Source organism: Lynx canadensis, chromosome A3, assembly GCF_007474595.2.
Source record: "Lynx canadensis isolate LIC74 chromosome A3, mLynCan4.pri.v2, whole genome shotgun sequence".
In the NCBI taxonomy this organism is placed as follows: Eukaryota; Metazoa; Chordata; class Mammalia; order Carnivora; family Felidae; genus Lynx; species Lynx canadensis.
This window is the reverse complement of record NC_044305.1, coordinates 112,785,646-112,804,492: the sequence shown is the minus strand read 5'-3', so window position 1 is coordinate 112,804,492 and position 18,847 is coordinate 112,785,646. Positions and strand designations below refer to the sequence as shown.

The 18,847-nt window shown below is 40.9% G+C and overlaps 1 protein-coding gene across 6 annotated transcripts in view; it reads left to right on the top strand.

Annotated features, from left to right (window-relative positions):
* Positions 1 to 18,847, top strand: part of RASGRP3 (RAS guanyl releasing protein 3) — a 136,105-nt gene that overhangs the window by 56,928 nt on the left and 60,330 nt on the right. For 2 of the 6 annotated variants that reach the window (XM_030311325.2, XM_030311324.2), the window contains exon 2: positions 15,648 to 15,730. The exons of 1 other annotated variant lie outside the window; for it this stretch is intronic. The gene's annotated coding sequence lies outside the window, so the exon portion shown is untranslated. Of the gene's footprint in view, positions 1 to 3,331; positions 3,573 to 15,647; positions 15,731 to 18,847 lie in introns of those variants that run through there. 3 more of the 6 variants (XM_030311331.1, XM_030311323.1, XM_030311330.1) reach the window with 3 other exon arrangements.

Genomic DNA, 18,847 nt, shown 5'->3' with positions numbered 1-18,847 from the left:
ATTATTTTTTGAAAGAAGAGTTATATAATTTTTCCAAGAGCTTTGCTCTTTTTTGACTTATACTTTTGCAATTATATTATAGTTTTATTCCAGTCTGGTCATAGATTGTGGTGAAAATAATTTCTTTTGGGCACAAATCACTTACAATTTTTGGGTGGCCTAATATAAAATTGGTTTTTGTAAACTTTTCTCATATCTTTTCTGAGTGGAATAAACAGAAGACCTTTCTCTTTAATCATTCATTTATTCAGTCAGCATTGTTTCAGCTATGTGTCTCCTGCAAGAGTCAGGCATGGTATTAGGCACCGCAGGATATAAAATGAACAAGTCACAAGCTTTTTTTAAGGTTGTCAAAGTTTGGATGGGACATAGATACATTAAGACCTAATTTGACACAGACAAAGAAATGCAATGGTAGCAGAATTTACAAAAGAAGGGCTTGAACCCTATCACAGCTTCTGGGAATGCAAAGATGCCTACGATTCTACCATGGTTTTGGGGAAGCTTTCAGCACGAAAGTGTAAAAAAATAAATGAATTAAGGTCAGAGGCAGACTTTTGGAGGCCAGACAATTAACTAGGAAACCGCTGTCATCATTCAGTAATAAATTAAGACATGTAAAAACTGTTAGGAAACAGGAAGAAAAAAGGGGATTTTCACATGTGAGGGCGGCAGGTATTAGAAGAGTCCACACAGGAGGCTGAAGGAGGTCGAAGTGAAATGTTGCAGAAGCCACAAGAGGACACATTTGGGAATTCTTGGCCACTTAGGTTAAGTGCAGCTGAGAGGTCAAGTAAGATAAAAGCAAAAATGTGTCCAGTAGCATCAGTCTTTGGTGACTAGGGGAAAGCAGTTTCAGTAAAGTTGGGAGAAAGAAGCCAGACTATAAGCAGATCTCAATGTAAATGGCTCGTGAAGATGATGGAGGCATGAGGTGTTTCTCCAGAAGCTTAGCTGTGAAGGGAATGAGCGGGTTAGGGCAACAATGAAAGGAGCAAAGGATCAAAACAAATGGCTTTTAAGACGTAAAAATAATGTGAACATATTTGGTTAATGAGGAAGGTGAGTGGACAGGGAGAGAAGGCATGATTGTTGGCCAAAGGATCCTGAACAGGTAGGGGTCCCAGGGTGAGACACAAAGCCCGAGGGCTGATGGCCTTTGATGGAAGGAGGGCTCTTTTTTTTAGTTGAAGGAGATGATTGGTACCCATAGGCATTTGGGGCAGAGAGGTGGGGTCTCCCCATTTCTTTGCAAGGCTGAGTGTGTTTGTGGAACCTCAGTTATACTGCTGGATATTGTCAGAAGGGTCCAGGGTCTTCTTCTGCACTGACAGTTCACTTTATATGTACGATTTGGGGTCCGTCCCTTCTTCTCATAGAAATGAGAGAACTTTTATGCTTGCCTTTCTTGAGGCTGTTTCTCTCTCTCTCTCTCTCTCTCTCTCTCTCTCTCTCTCTCTCTCTAATGTTTTATTTATTTTTGAGAGAGAGAGAGCATGAGTAAGGGAGGGACAGAGAGAGGGGGGACAGAGGATCTGAAGCTGGCTCTGTGCTGACAGCAGCCGGCCCGATGCAGGGCTTGAACTCATGAACCGTGAGATCATGACCTGAGCTGAGTGGTATGCTCAACTGACTGAGCCACCTAGGCACCCTGAGACTATTTTTTGAAGGATTTTCCAGAAGTCTCTGTCTCATTAACTATGTGGTATGCAATAGACCATCAGAATAACACTGTTAGTTGCAAATAAAGTGATTGATGGATGCCATAAGGTCACAAAAGTTTCCAATAAGTAGATCAAAATAACATTTCACATCTTCAATAAGCCTCCTTTTCTGTGTCTGATTAATGATTGTCACACGAGGAGAAAGTTTTATGAACGTGACATATTTTAGCGCACTGTATTTTGATATCTGTAGTTTATTACTAACTTTGAACTACAGGGGATTGTTTTGAGGCTTGCAAAAAATTTCTGGATTTACACTTTGGGCATTCACATGTTGGTAGCAAATTAGTCCCCTGAAAAATTGGCAAGCCTGAGGAGTTTTGGTCTTTGTTATTCTGGAAAAACACTCTGTCCTCTGCATGGAGGGAACTTCTGGTTTAATTCTGTAAATAATTATGAGACAAGGGTGGGTGATGGGTATTGAGTAGGGCACCTTTTGGGATGAGCACTGGGTGTTGAATGGAAACCAATTTGTCAATAAATTTCATATATAAAAAAAAAAAAGAAACAGATGAAAGAAAAAAAAATAATTATGAGACAAAACCCGCATATGAAAGATTTCCCACATAAACTCCTCTATTGAGTAAGAGCTCACTTATTAAAAATCAAGGTTGACAGTTTAACAGGCTCATTATGGTTCAGAAATCCCCTGGGGCATTTTAACCTTTTAAGATCTTTTTTGGATGTTCATTTTGCCAAATGAGCTGACTCCCTGCCGTATCTCCATTCTGCCCTGCTTGGGCTCTGATCTTAGAAAGTGTCACTCTTACTATAGCAATAAGTCAGGCGCTACCCAAAGTCAGATAGTCCGCAGGCTTTCCTCGGAGAGGAAGATGAAGAGGACGGGGTGGGGAAATCTGCTAAGGTGAGAGGTCTGAATTCAGCTAGGTGCCCAGATGGTCTGGCACCTTCGTGAGCAGCACAGGAAACAGCACGTTGGTTCAACTTCCTTGCGCCAAAGGGGGCAGCAGCACATCTATAAAATGGCTTGTACATTTTGTGGTCATTTCTGTTTCCACTCTGATTCCCTGGCTGATCATCTCAATGGCTCTGCTGTGCCCCCGAACGTTGATACAATCCAACAGATAACTAGAATGTGCGGAGGTTTGGTCTTAAGCTACCTGCAGTCGTTTCCAATGGCTGTCTAGACGAAGCTGTTTCTGATATTCTCCATTAACCCTCACACGTCTGCCCCTCAGCATCACTTGGCACAGCAGCCCTGGCCTTTGCAGTTAAACTTAAGCATTCTTAGACAGTCTGCTTTCCTCAGAACAGGCTGCCTTGTTAACAGCTCTACCACCAAAGTGAGCCCAGGATGCGGAGAAAACGAAACCAAGATGGAGCACTGCTTTGCTGTATTCCCGGGGGGCACCTGGGACGCAGCACCGTTTCCACCTGCTGGGCCGTTCTGTGCTTCCTTCCTTGCTGTTCTAGAGCCCCAGTGAAGACCTGAGTGAGAGGGCAGAGCACAGGGACTGCCAGCCTCCCCACCCCATGCCCTACCCCACCCCCATCAACTTTCCACTTGCAGTGACCTGCCCTCCAGGGTGACTTATCAGATGTTTGGGGTTTGCCACTAAAAGAAAACAAACGGTGGAATGTCCTGCCCTGCGTGCTAATGAAACGGCTGAGCCAGCTCAGGGGTTATGAGGTTTGCGAATTAGGAGAATAATGATCTTCAGTTTCTGACCTCCTGGCACAGGCGGCAGTATTTATCAGGAGGCGCATGTGACTGGTTAAGAGACAGAGCCCCAGCTTGGAGGAAACAGCTGCTTGCGGCATGCTCCTGCATTTGGCAGCTGGACAGGCAGGGTGCTGATGTGAGGACTAGGCGACAGAACCGCCCCAGTAAGTAACTGGAGAACTTTTTCGTGTGTGTGCGTTTTGTAAGGCACTGACAATTTTTAATTTTGATTTTGGTTTCCCTCTGGCACTAAAGGAGGTATATTATTTGTGTTATTTGTGTTGTCTGTTGGCAATAGCCATTTGTATTTTTACTGATTTTTTTTTTTTTTTTTTTTTTTTTAGAAACTGTCATTTGCAGCAATGTTTTCTGACTTAAAGTGTGAATGAGGCATACTGCTTGATTCCTATCTAGGAAAACAGCAAGTTGATTTCCTGGTGTCTGGGATGTTCATGATCCGTGGTGTTTAGGTTCAAAGTCAAGTTTGAGATTATGAGGTGGAGAGTGTATTAAAGTGAACTGATGACTAGGTTTGATTTTAATCAATTTTTACCGTTGAAGCTTGTAAAATAGTGTTTTGAGAAACTTGTATGTCCGACTTGACCATTTCTACTCAACTTTGAAAACTCTTTCATTTAACAATGCATAACAATCTGCAATATAGAAAACTAACAAAATAATATTGAGATTTAGATTAGAAAGCATGTTTGGGTTTCAAGCAAGCTTCATAACTCATCAAAGACATATTTTCTAGCTCTTTTCTTGAAGGAGCTTTTTCAACTTCGTTGCTTTGACGCTGAATTTTTTAGTCACCCCTGGTCTTCCTTACTTTAGATGAAGGAAAGTTAGTGTTTTGATGATGCTCAGTGTCCTTCCTCTTGCCTGGATTATTAAAAAATGTTACCTGAAGTTGATTATCAACTCTGGGGGCGAAGGGGAGGGCTTCCAAATAGCTGAGATCTCTTCTTTCTCAGGTTCATTCAGTGGTGCTGGGGCTTGCTCTTAGGAGAGCACAGAGCAGGCATTATGCTGGAATGGATGTGTTGTTTGGAGACTTTTGTCCTTCTGGGGTAGTCACCAGCCAGGATGTTTCAGAAAGGAAAAGGGGAAAGGGAGAGGACAGCACCCGTAATGGATGAGGTAAACCTCTGGAAGTGACAGGTCTCTGAATCAGAGCATTGAGCGAGATAACCAAATCAGTTCCTTTTTCTGGATTGCCTGGACATTAAGGAAGGTGGGGGGAGGGGGAGTAGGTTGTTTTGATTTGAATTCTTACCAAACAGTTGTTTTGCTTGTGAGGAGCACAGGGCACCCTGAAGTGTGTTTGCTTCTCCAGGTGACGGATGGATTGTCAGCTATGCTCAGGCTGTCCGGTTTTCTTGCAATTTCCGCCCCCTGCCTGGATGGAACACAGCTCTCCCCGCCCCACCTCCCTGCCCTGGTATGTGGAGGGCAGACTGGAAATGACCTGGGGCACGCTGGTCCCGCTGCAGTTTTCCTCAACACACTTGGTCTGGAGTAGCACACTGGCCAAAGATCTGGGGTGGAAGCACTTTCGGATGACCCTCCGAGAAAGTGGCTAGTCTGGCGCTGGGAAGTTTCTCCCCTTCTTTCCCATAAAATGGAAAAGATTCGACAAGACTCAGAGTGTTCAATGAGACAAAAAGTTATTTCTAACTCCGCCATTTCTTTTAATGACGTTTGTGTGAAGTCCTTGATTTAGCCTGTGGCCACATGGCCCAGTGACTTCCCTATTTGACTACAGGGCCCTAGCTACCCACTGGGCCACTTTTTTAGGGAGTTTGCTGCTGCTATAGTTTCACTTTTACTGCGAGTCTATTGGAAAAGAACTATGAGGTGAAGTTGATTTCTCCAGAATAATAGAGACCCCTTCAGTAAAATGGAGGGTCTCACTGGCTATCCCTAGAACAGCCTTCGGAATTATTCAAGTGCTGATATTTTGAAGGCCCACAGACTATTTTGAAAAATCCAATGATATCTTGACTTTCAAAATATCAACAGAATAATAAATAATTATTTTACATGTAGGTAGTATGTCCATAGGGTCAAAGACTTTCAGATCTGGATAGGAATTTTAGAGTGTGCAATTGAGCGCATTTCTGAGTTGAGAAAATTCTAACCAATGTGTCTGGGTCAAAGTGTTAGTCGCAGAGCCAGGAAAGAGGGCTAGAGGTTTCTGCCAGGATTATTATATTATTATTATAACATTAACACTGATAATTATAACTTGAATTTATTGAGCACTTTGCCAAATGATGTGCTAAGCAAATGTATTTATTTTCTTATAATCTTCAGAGTAAGTCTATGTGCTATATATTATTATTCCAGTTTTATAGGCAAAGAAATTGAAGCTTGGGGACCCCCTTAGCTGGGCAATATGTAGCACAGACCCAATTGGCTCCTGGAATGGACACCGGAAACTGCACACATTAAAAGACTTAACGTGGAACACATACACTAATTCCACACATTTAAACTTAAAAGCTTAATGCTTAATGACATGCTTAACGGGATGCAAATGAGAATGTTTCAGTGCAATACAATTAGACACACAACGTGTGTTAAGGCTCTTTCGAACGGTCCCTGGCAGGAAGGGCGAGGTTTCCCCTTGTGACAGTCCAAGCCCAGGCTGTGCAGGGTCACTGACCTGCAGCCTGTTTTTCTCTCTGAGAGTAGTTCAGTGATGGCTCCCGCACTGGTCAGAACAGCAAGTTTGAGCTTTATGATTACCCTGGAATACACCACTCTTGTTGCCCTTTCTGGCCTTTTCTCTCAGCTTTTCCTGTCACTCCTTTCCTTTGGAGGACAGCCACTCCACCTGTACCCCACACCAAATAGCTGGCTTGGTGGTGATAAAACTATGAGGCAGACCTGTACATTGTTGTTCAACCTGGAACGTTGGTTGTCCAAGTAGGGGGTGGTTGTTCATGAACAGAAGCAATGTACTCCTTTTGTTTGCTCCATTTGTTCTGAGCTGTGAGGGGAGACGGTAGGCTGGGACACCGAGGTGAGGGAGGAGAGGTGTGCTTTTCTCTGCACACTTCCCCGACCTGCGTATGGTCGCCATGCTTGCAGGCTATGAACCTGCAGCTTCTCTGGCTCATCAGCCAGAGACCAAACTTTAAAGAAATCTTAAAAAAATCTCAAAATTTCATTTGGCTGTCCATATTCCTCCATGTGGTTCAATGTCAAAATTAGGGCTGGTGATAAGAAAGAGCACTGAGTAATGCGCATGTAGCAGAAGGGTCCTTTGCTTAATCAGGAGGAGAATTAAGTACGTAGACCAGTCATGGATGTCTTTGAGAAAGTGGTCAATGTTTTTTCAAGGCTTTTATATGACAAGATTACACATTCTGAAGATCAAGCTCCGTATAGCAAGAAGGGGGAATTTTTAATCAACTTCTCACCTACTGATGCTTCTAAAACTAAGCCCAACTCCAGAGAAATCAGCAATATAGTCTGCTAAAACAGAACCACTGGAAATTACCTCCAGTCCTTGGTGGGAATGGCTTATTTTCATGGCAGTTGGCATAGTCCAGTGGGTTATTTATACAAGAGACACATGAGACAGACTCAGAATCACTGCAGAGTCTGTAAGGTATACTCCAGAGCTGGTTTAAAGCAAAATAAAATGTTTGGTTATCTTCTTGGGACCTTTTAGGATGAGGAAACAAAATTTGTGATGCCATGTTGGCTGCCTTTGTTTCTTTGTCTTTCCCAGACTGTGTATTCCAAAGAACCTGTTCCCGAAGAGTTAACTCCCTTGGGTCTCATTTTCCCTTTGCAGTGATCGCTCATTTACAAGCCGTAGAGTTGTTCAGCTGTTTGCATGTCACATTCCCTTTGTTTTAGGGATTTGAAAATCTGGGTTTTGTGGGGTGTTGTTGCAGTTTCAGATGATCACAGCAGTCTCTCTGGAGTCCGTGGTGTAGGTTCACTGTGTTGGATCTTGAGCCCTTTTGTAGTATCGAGAAGACAGATTCCTGCATTTATGTAGGAATTTTCTGGTGTAAGGCGCTTCCTTGCACTTTGCCACAATTCTATGGAATGAGGGAGGACATCATCACCATCACCACTGTTTACAGTGAGGAAACTGAGAATGAGGGAAGGTGAGTGAACTTGTCCGTGGTCATGGGACCAGTAACTAGGAGCGCTCACCTAAGTCCTCTGTCTTCTGACTCTGAATAATACCTGTAGAATTGTCCTCTGTGATCACAAGTGCTGTAATTTGTATTATCTTCTGATGGGCAAAAGTTAAATGAGAGACTGATTTGTGATGTACCATCCCATGCCTGTCAGTGATGGTATTTCCAAAGCCTACGGATATTTGGCCTCAGAAACAAGGTCAGCCTTAGTTATAGACATGGTAGTATTTGCTTGGGGTGGTATTTCTAAACAAACTTGGTCACTTTCCTCCCTGCAGATCCAATGTAAGTTGGAGTCATACTAACTACGGTATGATGTAATATTCAACTTTTATAAGGTATCTGGGTTTTTTGTTTGTTTTAGATATAAAAAATGCAGTCTGTTGTCCAGCATGTGCTCCATTATCCCACAAAAATCATTATTGGAACAAAATAATGGAACAAAAGCATTATTAGAAGTTCTGCCTGGTTACAGTACCCTTATTCACATGGGAAATAGTATACTCTGACTACTAGCAACAGTGTCCCCTGTGACCATTTCCCTCTGCAAAGTTATCTGCCCACTACTGAGAGAGTCCTAGCTCTCTAGAATAATTGAGACTCTTCACTACTAGTCAGTTTTCTGGTATGGTAACCCAGTTCATTGTATAACAGTGCTATCTGTATGTTGGCAAGGTCATAAAAATGACAGCACAAGTGCCTGATGATTTTATGATGCAGCTGCACATTTTAATGGCTATGGCTTTGAGGTGGGGGTGTGGGGGGACAAGGGACAGCTCTTTGACCATAACAGCTATTACAGTGTTGTTGTTTCTTCAAAGTAGCTTTTTTTTTTAGTATGAATGTGAAAGGTAGCCTTCTTTTAATTTAAAAAATCCTGAACAACATTTAATTCATGAGTTGACACAAAGAGCATTTTTCCTTAGCAACTACTGTAGTCAGAACTTTCTGCACCTTTCAAGAAGACAAAGGGGGAAAAATAAGAAAGAAAGAAAGAAAGAAAGAAAGAAAGAAAGAAAGAAAGAAAGAAAGAGAAAATAAGATGGTACGTTAAAGGCTTAGCTTCCTGGATTCCAGCCTGTAGAATAGGAAGTAGCCCCTATTGTAAGTCGAGAGTTCAACTCAATATATGAATGATTTGCCTGCCTGCATATACCCTAACATCTTGGAAGTTTCTATGTGATCAAACCAGTCATTTTATTTCTTGAAGACTCGTCTATTCAAACTGCTGCTCTATCTTTACTCGTAGCTTTGTGCTGCTTTAGGAGGATCTGTCCCCACCCCACAAAATATTCCAAGAGCCTTGCCTAGATCATTATGCCATTAATTTGCTTTTGCATTGTAAGTGTTGTAAGTGAATGTGTTCCAGGTACAGTCTTTGACAGAAAACTAGTGATGGGGAAAATAATGTGGAAAAAAGTTTGTCATTAGTTCCAGAACTTCACTTTAGTCACTTTGCTTCATTGTTTCAAAAATCACAGACAAGGGGGGTACCTGGGGGGGGGGGCCCATTTGGCTAAGCATCCGGGGTTAAGCATCCAGCTCTTGGTTTCAGCTCAGGTCATGATCTCATGGTTGATTTGTGAGTTCAAGCCCCATGTTGGGCTCTGTGCTGACAGTGTGGAGCCTGCTTGGGATTCTCTGTCTCCCTCTCTCTCTGTGTCCTTCTCCCACTCATGCTCTCTCTCCCTCTCTCTTAAAAATAAATAAACATTTTTTAAAAAGTGTCTTAAAAAATCACAGACAAGTAACTACATTTGAATGTGTTTACATGATTTTAATTGCTTTTCTTTCTCCCTTCTGAAATATTTGTACTGTGATTGAGACCTTAGCAACTGATGAACTAGGAAGGCAAGGGGCTGGAGAAGAACTTAGGCAAAGAGGCCATCAATTTGCCATGGAATAAGACTCCAAATTAAGAAAGAGAGAGAGAGAGAGAGAGAGAGAGAGAGAGAGAGAGAGAAGGGGGTGTGGGAGAAAGAAAGAAAGAAAGAAAGAAAGAAAGGTGAAAAAAAAGTCTGTTCAGTCATGCCTCTGTTTTGTTTTGAGAAAATAATTATTTTTCATTTCATTTAATTATTCAAAATGAGCAGAATCAATTTTCCTTGGAGACTTTTATATAAGTTCACTTTAGGAAGGTACCAGCTAGAGGTTCCTATTCAGGAACTGACACACTGGTTTGATAGAACTCTTTGGACCCAGAACCGAGGAGCTCGGAAGGACAAACAGCCTCATCTAGCCACACCCTGTCAACTTGCCTATGACTATCAAGGAGGCATGTTCTCAAATATCAAGTTAACATAGAATTCTGGAGCTCAAAAAGTACTCAAGAATTTAAAACTTTTTTAAAATGGAAGAACTGAGTATAATTTCTGGAAAAATCTGGAAAAATCATACCCTGGTTTCAATTTGACTGAACTTTGGATTCTGCCTTACTTTCAGTTCTGCTTTCTAAACGTAGAAAGTATTTCGTGTATACATGGAATGCTTGCCATTCAAAATCATATGAGTTGACAGGATGTTTTGCAGATCGCTGTTTATGGCAAGGACTGTGCTCAACTGAATGGTGGTGCTCTAGGTTTCTCTGTTGTCTCTCTCTCCCTACTCATTCAGATTCTAAGATGAATCTGTCTCTCTTTTCCTTCTGTAGTTGGCATTTATTTTTTTTAAGTTTATTTATTTATTTTGAGAGAGAGAGAGAGGGAGAGCATGAGTGGGGGAGGGGCAGAGAGAGAGAGAGAGGGAAGCTCCATACCGTCAGCAAAGCCCAACATGGGGCTTGAGCCCACAAACTGTGACATCATGACCTGAGCCGAAATCAGGAGTCGGACACTCTACTGACTGAACCACCCAGGTGCCCCTGTAGTTGGCATTTAAACAGAATCTGCTGCTGGGAGAGGAAAGAAACTGATGTTTATTTTCACAACGTCCAGAGGTAGACATTATCATTGACATTCTTACAGAAGAGAAAACTAGGGGCGCCTGGGTGGCGCAGTCGGTTGAGCGTCCGACTTCAGCCAGGTCACGATCTCGCGCTCCGTGAGTTCGAGCCCCGCGTCGGGCTCCGGGCTGATGGCTCGGAGCCTGGAGCCTGTTTCCGATTCTGTGTCTCCCTCTCTCTCTGCCCCTCCCCCGTTCATGCTCTGTCTCTCTCTGTCCCAAAAATAAATAAAAAAACGTTGAAAAAAAATTTAAAAAAAATAAAAAAAAGAAGAGAAAACTAAATTTCAGAGAGGTTGAGTATCTTGCACATGGTCACAAGCCAGGGAGTAGTGAAGCCAGGGTTCTGGTCCTAGTCTGCCTGTAAACAAAGTGTGTGCCTTTTCTACTCAACCACACTTGTCTCTCACTATGTTTATGTTAAAATCTGGTGCTCACTGTGGAAAGGGCAGCCATTCTGTGGAGTCTGGATTCTGCTGGCCTTGTCATGTAACCAACATTACATCATGCCCAATACCTAGCCATTTCCATTAGAGGAGTGCCATAGCACAAAGAGACTTCCTAGGAATCTGTGGATTTATGATTGCATCCCGTAGTCTCCTTGTAGCCTGCACCCAGAAAACACTCATCCTGCTTGCATTGTTGAGGTGTTCTCTCAGCTGTGGCATTCTGCACCGTGGGCAGGGTTCTCTTGCAGAGCCTAGCCTCTGGCTACACTCAAAAATCATTACACGATCTCAGATGATGACAAGTATAAAGAAGATCATGACTGGAGGACCTGGCTGATTAACAAGCAGTGACCGTTTGCTTTAAATTATATTTGTTTTTTATGAGAAGTGACATAATGTTGGCATCAAAAGAAGCAATCATACTCGCTTAATAAATTGTTTCTTGGGGCCATGATTACACATAGATAAAAGGGCAAGCAGACCTTGAAGCAGGACCAGTGGAACATATCTCATGCTATTTTAATTCTCTATGTTTTAGAAGAAATACTTCCTTCACCCTCTCTTGGAAGCTGCAGGAACTGTGGTTGACTTAAGCCAGTGATGGTGGTTTTACTGTGTAAGAATTGAGGTTTTATCTTTTCAGCTATCACGATGACTGAGAAATATATCACACATAGAATTCTGCAACTCTTTGGAATTTTCTCTCACATCAAGCTTGTGTAATAGAGGCTAATACGTTCAAAAAATTGTTTTGAGTTTTAATTCTCAGATACGGAGATTTTACTCAACCAAAAGTTATTAAAACTTCAGTAAGTACAGTCTAGTTTATGGGACTTCTTATGTGGAAGCTGGAGTTTACATTTAGGTAACAAAAGTTAAAGAAAAAAAAAAGCCCCAAATATATTTTCCTACAATTAATTTGGCGAGTATTTTTAAACATATGCTTTCTGCTGCCTATTGCACTAACCTGAATAATGGCACAAACTTTACCCTGTAGGATATTACCACCTATATTAAGCATGCCAATATATTTTTTAAAATCACAATAATCATAACACACAAATATTTGGTCTATAACAAAGGCTTGTGTAGAGTTTTGTGGAAGCTGGGGAAGAGAAGATGACTATTTGTGTGAGTTAAGGAATGTTGCTTAGATTTGGTGACATTTGAACTAGGTTCAAAAGGACAAGTAGTCATTGTTCAAGAAGAAAAAACTGTATTTTAAAAGTCTTCTTTCCACGAATAACATGTAGCTTGGTAGAGCTGAATCAGAGGGTACCTGTTGGAAGAGGAACTGGAGAAAAGGCTCAAAGATAAGGGTATTCTGATGGCTGAGGTAGTGTTTGCCCTTCTGCAGCATTTAGATATTTTTGAGGATGATTTAAAATTTTTAAAAAATCTTTTTATTATAAAACATTTCTAACATATACACAAGTAGACAGAGTAATATAATGAACCCCCATGTATTCATTACCTGACTTCAACAATTTTTGATGACCAATCTTGTTTCGTTTCTATCCCCATGCATGCTCTCTTGTTCCCATATTAGTTTTGACACAAATCTCAAACATTTAATCATTCCACCCATAAATATTTTAGTATGTATTTAGTATGTATTTCTAAAATATAAGTTTTCTTTTGAAAAATCCATAATGTAATTAATACATCTAAAATAATTAACAATTTGGGTGCCTGGGTAGCTCAGTTAGTTAAGCTTCCAACTCTTGATTATGGCTCAGGTCATGATCTCACAGTTCATGATATTAAGCCCTGCATCAGGCTCTGCACTGACAGTGTGGAGCCTGCTGGGGATTCTCTCTCTCTCTCTCTCTCTCTCTCTCTCTCTCTGCTCCTCCTATGCTTTTGCCCTGTCTCAAAACAAACAGACAAACTTAAAAAATAATAATTCATAATTATTATTTTGGCTTGTCAAGTAAGGAAGTGATAGGAATATATTTGTAATCTAGAAAGAAAACTCTAGAGGCAATGAGGGGAATAGGTTGAATAGAAAAAAGACCAAACCAATAGAAGACTCCAGAGATGGATTTGAACCAAGCCAATAGTGATGGAGAAGGTGGAAGAATTTTCAGAATATTTAAAAAGTAAATTGATAGTTCGTGAGATCAATTAGATACAGGGGTGAAGGTGAGAATGGAGTTAAGGAAAATTTGGACATTTTAACTTGCATAACCAGCATATGAATATGCCAATAACTGATATAGTGTAGGGATTCCTTGAAAAGCAATTTAGCCTGGTTTTTCATTAGCCAGAGATGTTTGGAAACAAATCCAAAAATATTTTCCTATTACCCTCAACAAAGCTTTCAGACCTGGAACATTTGGAGTAATTTTGATTGTTCCAACTTAAAAAGTCATTAACAAAAATTAAAACATCCAGAGTAGCATCTAAAATGTTCAAGGGTCTACAGGAGCCCCTTGGACAGACTGATGACTGGGACCTCTTTAGTTAGCACACAATAATAGTTGTAAAATCACAAAGGCTAATAAACATGATTTATTCATCAAATCCCCAAACACTAAAGGTTTGAAAGATGTAAATTTAAAATAATGGAAAGAAGTTTTTCATACTGTATGATGAAAATGTTCAAACAAACAAAAAATCTTGGAAGAATTGTACAGTGTATGTCCATATACCACCAATTCAATTTTAACATTAACAATTTATCATGTTTTCTTTTTCACATCTATTCATTTATCTTCTATCCATCCATTGTTTCATCTTTTTTTTTTTTTCAAAATAAGTTGCAGACAGCAGTGCACTTCATTTATAAGTACTTCATCATACATATTATTAACTGGAGTTCAATATTTGTTTATTGAAAATTTATATTTTACACAAGAGTGACTGATCTTATACATTTATTTTGCCAAAAGGCTGGGACTCAAGAAGGATTAACACAATTCATGGCCGACTCTTACTGGGTTATTGATGAAAACAAGGAGCTGTTTGAGAACTTCTTGATCCTCAAAAGTTGTGGCCATATGGGGCAGCCATACTCAACCACCAAACAGTCTTTGAGGCAATGGCAAGAATTGACTTGGCAAAACTACATGCTTCCCAGTAAATGTTAACTGAATTTGAATGTGAAGAAACTGACCCCTAGAAGCATACACACTCTGCCAGTAAATGATTGGGCAGGTATGAGAACAGATCACCTCCAACAGTTTCACGCTGAGCATCCCTGCCTGCCTGTAACAACTCTGCAGAAGAACAGTGTAACAGAGTAGATCGTTTATTAGTCAAAACTGTAGTACAGGCGATGCATTCTATCTAGACCCATCCTGAGATTACTCAAGAGGAGCCAGTGCTTGGGCAATAGGAAAGAAGGTAACCTATTCTCACAAAAGAGAACTCTTGATTCACATATTGAGAGAAAAAAAAAAAAGTACTTGTGTTCATAAGTCCTCTGACATTCTCCAGAAAGACTTCACGTGGCTTATGGTAAACAGCAAAAATAAAATAAAGCTGAAAATGATTAGCATAAGAATAAAACAAGGGCCAAAATATGTCAGTTAGTAGAATGATGGACAAACTTAGACTTAGAAAGCTTTGAAATGTTCTAAATTAAGTCAAGTTCTGACATTTTAAAACCTGCCAATTGGCTCCAGAATTAAAAATCAAGTGGAGATGATGTCTAGAAGATGCATTTGCTCAAATGCTTGTTGTTGATGAAGATGTCTAGGATTCATTTGAAGACCGAAAAATTCAGTTACATAACCAGGCATTTCCTTACACAAAAAGCAGACATTCTGATACTAGGAAGAAATTTAGATGTTTGATTAACTTTTTCAGTTTCCAGTTTGATGTTCAGACAACAGCCTGTTTCAGTGGTTTTCAACTGGGGACAATTTTGCCCTCTGGGGACATTTGGCAATGTCTGGAGACATTTTGGGCTGTCCCTACTGGGGCTGGGGGTGGGGTACTACTGGCACCTAGTGAATAGAGGCCAAGGATGCTGCTAACCAGCCTGCAGTGCATGGGATGGACCCTACAACAAAGAATTATCTAGCTGAAGTATCTGTAGTATTGAGGTTGAAACACCCCGATCCATATATGTCAGTTATAGATCTAACTCTAGTATGCCTTGAAAACACTGTAGATGATTTACATGTGCCATTTCATCTTGTGACTTGTTGAAGAGTATGTGGTGGTGACCTATACCCTTAAGAAATGCTACTGCATTGGCACCATGGCAAAAACGGGGATGTAAAATGAACAGTCCTTCAGAATAAGATCCACAGAAAGCTGAGTTGAGTGGTTGACCATACAAGTCAAAAGCACTCTTTGGTATCTAAGAGCATCAAACGTTGGCAGGCAAGAATGCAGATATTTAATTACTAAAAAATATTCAAAGGAATTGGGGCCCTGCTGTTTAAGAGAGTGGGGGAAGGGATCATTAGATCCTAAGTCATAGGACAGTTCATCCTGGGATTTCTCCCTCTAGGACTCGGAGAGCTCATTTCTCTGCTTCCTTCTTTCCTCTTCAAAATTTCAAGGAGAACTGACTGTGTCAGAAGCAGGTGGATTAGATAAACTCCTGTTGGCAACCTGATGATTATGTCTCTGATTTATGTTCTTCTCCTTCATCTTGCCCTTGGTAATTATATACTCTATCTATGTTTACAACCATGTTCTCTTCCTTTCTTCATTCATGTTCCAACAGATGCTCAGACCCTTGGTTAGTCCTTCCTCCTCCTGATTCCTTAATGTCTTCTTCTCTACAAGATCATCCCCATCAGGATACAGGTATGTTTCGGCAGCTCTCATCTTATAAAAATGTTCCTTGATCCCCGCATCCACTGCCAATCTCTCTTCGATTCTAGACAGAGTTATTAAATTAATATTCTGCACAAGCTGTCTTTGTTTCTTGATCTGCCATTTACTCTTCAGCTCACAGCAACCTGGCTTCTGCCCACAGCTCCACTAAAGCTGCTCTTGTCAAGGTGACCACTAACCTCCTTGTAGCAAAAATTTAAAAAGCAGAGTTTCCCATCTCTCTTTTTTTTTTTTTATTTTTTTTTTCAATGTTTATTTATTTTTGGGACAGAGAGAGACAGAGCATGAACGGGGGAGGGGCAGAGAGAGAGGGAGACACAGAATCGGAAACAGGCTCCAGGCTCTGAGCCATCAGCCCAGAGCCTGACGCGGGGCTCGAACTCACAGACCGCGAGATCGTGACCTGGCTGAAGTCGGACGCTTAACCGACTGCGCCACCCAGGCGCCCCTCCCATCTCTCTTGTTTGACCTCTCTCAGTAGCATTCAACACAGTTAATGGTTTCAGCTTCCATAAGCATGTCCTTCTCTTGGCCTCATGGAGCAACTTGCTTGACATTTTCCTTCTGTCTCTCTGACAACTCCTCATGACGCTCTGCTGCTTTACCTCCTTTTTCTGACCTCTAGATGTTGGAATGCTCAAGGTGGAATGCTCTTGTCCTTTCTCTTTATACTTTCCTCCTAAGTGATCTGAATCATTTATGTAGCTTTAGATGCTGTTCATATGGGGACAATTCCCCAAATTAAATTCCATCTCAGATCTTTCCATGTTTGTTTAAATAACTACATCTTGAGACCTGCACCCAGGAGTTCCACAGGAATCTCAATCTTAACACATTCTTTTTTGGTTTTAATTTATTTATTTTTTTATTTTAGAGAGAGAGTGTGAGTGGGGGAGAGGGGCAGAGAGAGAGAGAGAGAGAGAGAGAGGGAATCCCAAGCAGGCTCCATGCTCAGATCCATCCCACAACCCTGGGATCATGATCTGAGCCCAAATCAAGAGTCAGATGCTCAACCAACTGAGCCACCCAGGTGCCCCTCAACCATCGCACATCTTAAGCAAAACTCTAGATTTCGTCCAGTGTACCTCTCCTGCCATCCTGCCAATCTTCTCTATCTCAGTTAATGGAGTTATAATTCTGACGGTTTTTCAGGCCTTTCAGTCTTTCACATCTCTTACTAACTTAATCTCCAAGTTCCAACTCTTCAAAGAGATCTGTCCTTGCTACTTACCTAAAATAATTGCTCTTGTCATTCTCTATCTTAGCATCCTGGGTGAGTTTTCATTCCTAGCTCTTATAACAGCTTGTAATTATATATTGGTTTGTCTGCTTGTCTGTTGTTGGTTTCTCTCCCTAAACTGTATACACCATTGGGCAGGGATCGGGTCTCTTTTGTTCACCAGATACCCAGGCCCTGGCATAATATCTGGAAGGTAGAGGTATTGTGTTCAGTCATTATTTTTTTTAATCAGTAAAGAACTATTTGGATACTAAGCCTAAACAGACACTTACTTTTATCCTGATGAGATAAGAATCAGATCCTTTTGGGGCACCTGGGTAGCTCAGTCGGTTAAGGATCCTACTCTTGATTTCTGCTTAGGTCGTGATCTCACAATTCATGAGTTCAAGCCCTATGTTGGGCTCTGTGCTGACAGCACAGAGCCTGCTTAGGCTTCTCTCTTTCCCCTCTTTCTCTGCCCCTCCCCTGCTCATTCTCTCTCTTGCTCTCTCTCTCAAAATAAATAAACTTAAAAAAAAAAGAGTCAGATCTTTTTTTTTTTCTGTTTGAATCACACTTTTAAGTGGATTAAAAGATAATAGTTACACATCATTCAGAAATAAAAGAGAAAAAAGTTAATCTTTAATAAATGCTTGTTGATTGGTGAATTGATTGAGTAGCTAATCGAAAATTTACTTAATTTCTTTGTAATCCTATTTATTTACAACAGAGAAATAATACTACTAACTCTCTTTTTCAGAATTATTTTGTAGAGTGAAGTTAGATTATTGCCCTCTAATTCCTTTTGAAGAAAGACATTAAATAGGCACACAACCCCGTTCGAGATGGTGCAGAGATTACATGTATTATCAATTTCCTTTGTCTGAGAACTGCAGTGCACTGATGTCTGAACTCTTGTGGTTTGTGGGTCAACAAAATGTCATCCTGCTTCTTTGTCATAAGCCCCAGAACTGCTTCAGATGCCCAGTACCCACCAACAAGGGATTTTAGCTTCTTACTAAAACCTCATTATCATCTTAGGCCCCTGAATACAAAAAACATTTTGACAAAGGGAGATGATTGGTTAGGAGTCATATTTGTACAAAGAGCCAAAGTCTCTTAAAATTAGATTCCTGAGTAGAAATTCCATGACAGACAGCAGATAGCTGCCTCATTTCTCCAAGTCTAAGTGGCCAAAGGCTGCTTCATGTTGGAAAAGTTATACTTTTTAAGACAGATGCATTAGTTCAAAATCAGCTTTCTGACACATGTACTTTTTATGTCCCAGGGACCCCAGTATGAGGCTGGATTCTCTGGAAGCTCACTGTGATGATGTGTTTCCCTTCCTTCCATGAACTCACTGTTTAAACTTGGGCAAACTATGTTATCTATTTGGCCTTGAGGCTCTCCTTTAGAAAGTGAGGTAGTTTACCTGGTGAATAAAAGGTCCCCTTGAAAAGTAGAAATGTTCTCTGTCTCTCCTGTACCACAATCTCTTTCTCTTTTTAGAACTACAGGGTTTCTTTGTAGTAGACAAAAAAGGCACTATCAGAGGACTTGAATGAGCACAATGATGAAATCAGGTGTTTAGAGACCAGGCCTTGCAGCTGCACTGACCCAGTAAATAACCCTTCCTTGGTTTCTGGTTTCTCCTTTTAGAGCAATAAACAACAACAAAGGAAGAATACCAGCTCAACTTGTATAGTCTCTAGTTACCCAAGTGACTCATTATCTAAGTGCCGGAAATAATCCACAGGAAGCTATCCTGAAAGCCCACAGTGATGAGTACCTGTGTATTACTCAAATCTGACATGGAGGAGTAAGCTGTTACTAGCCGTAGTCAATAGATCCAAAGCAACATAGGGAGG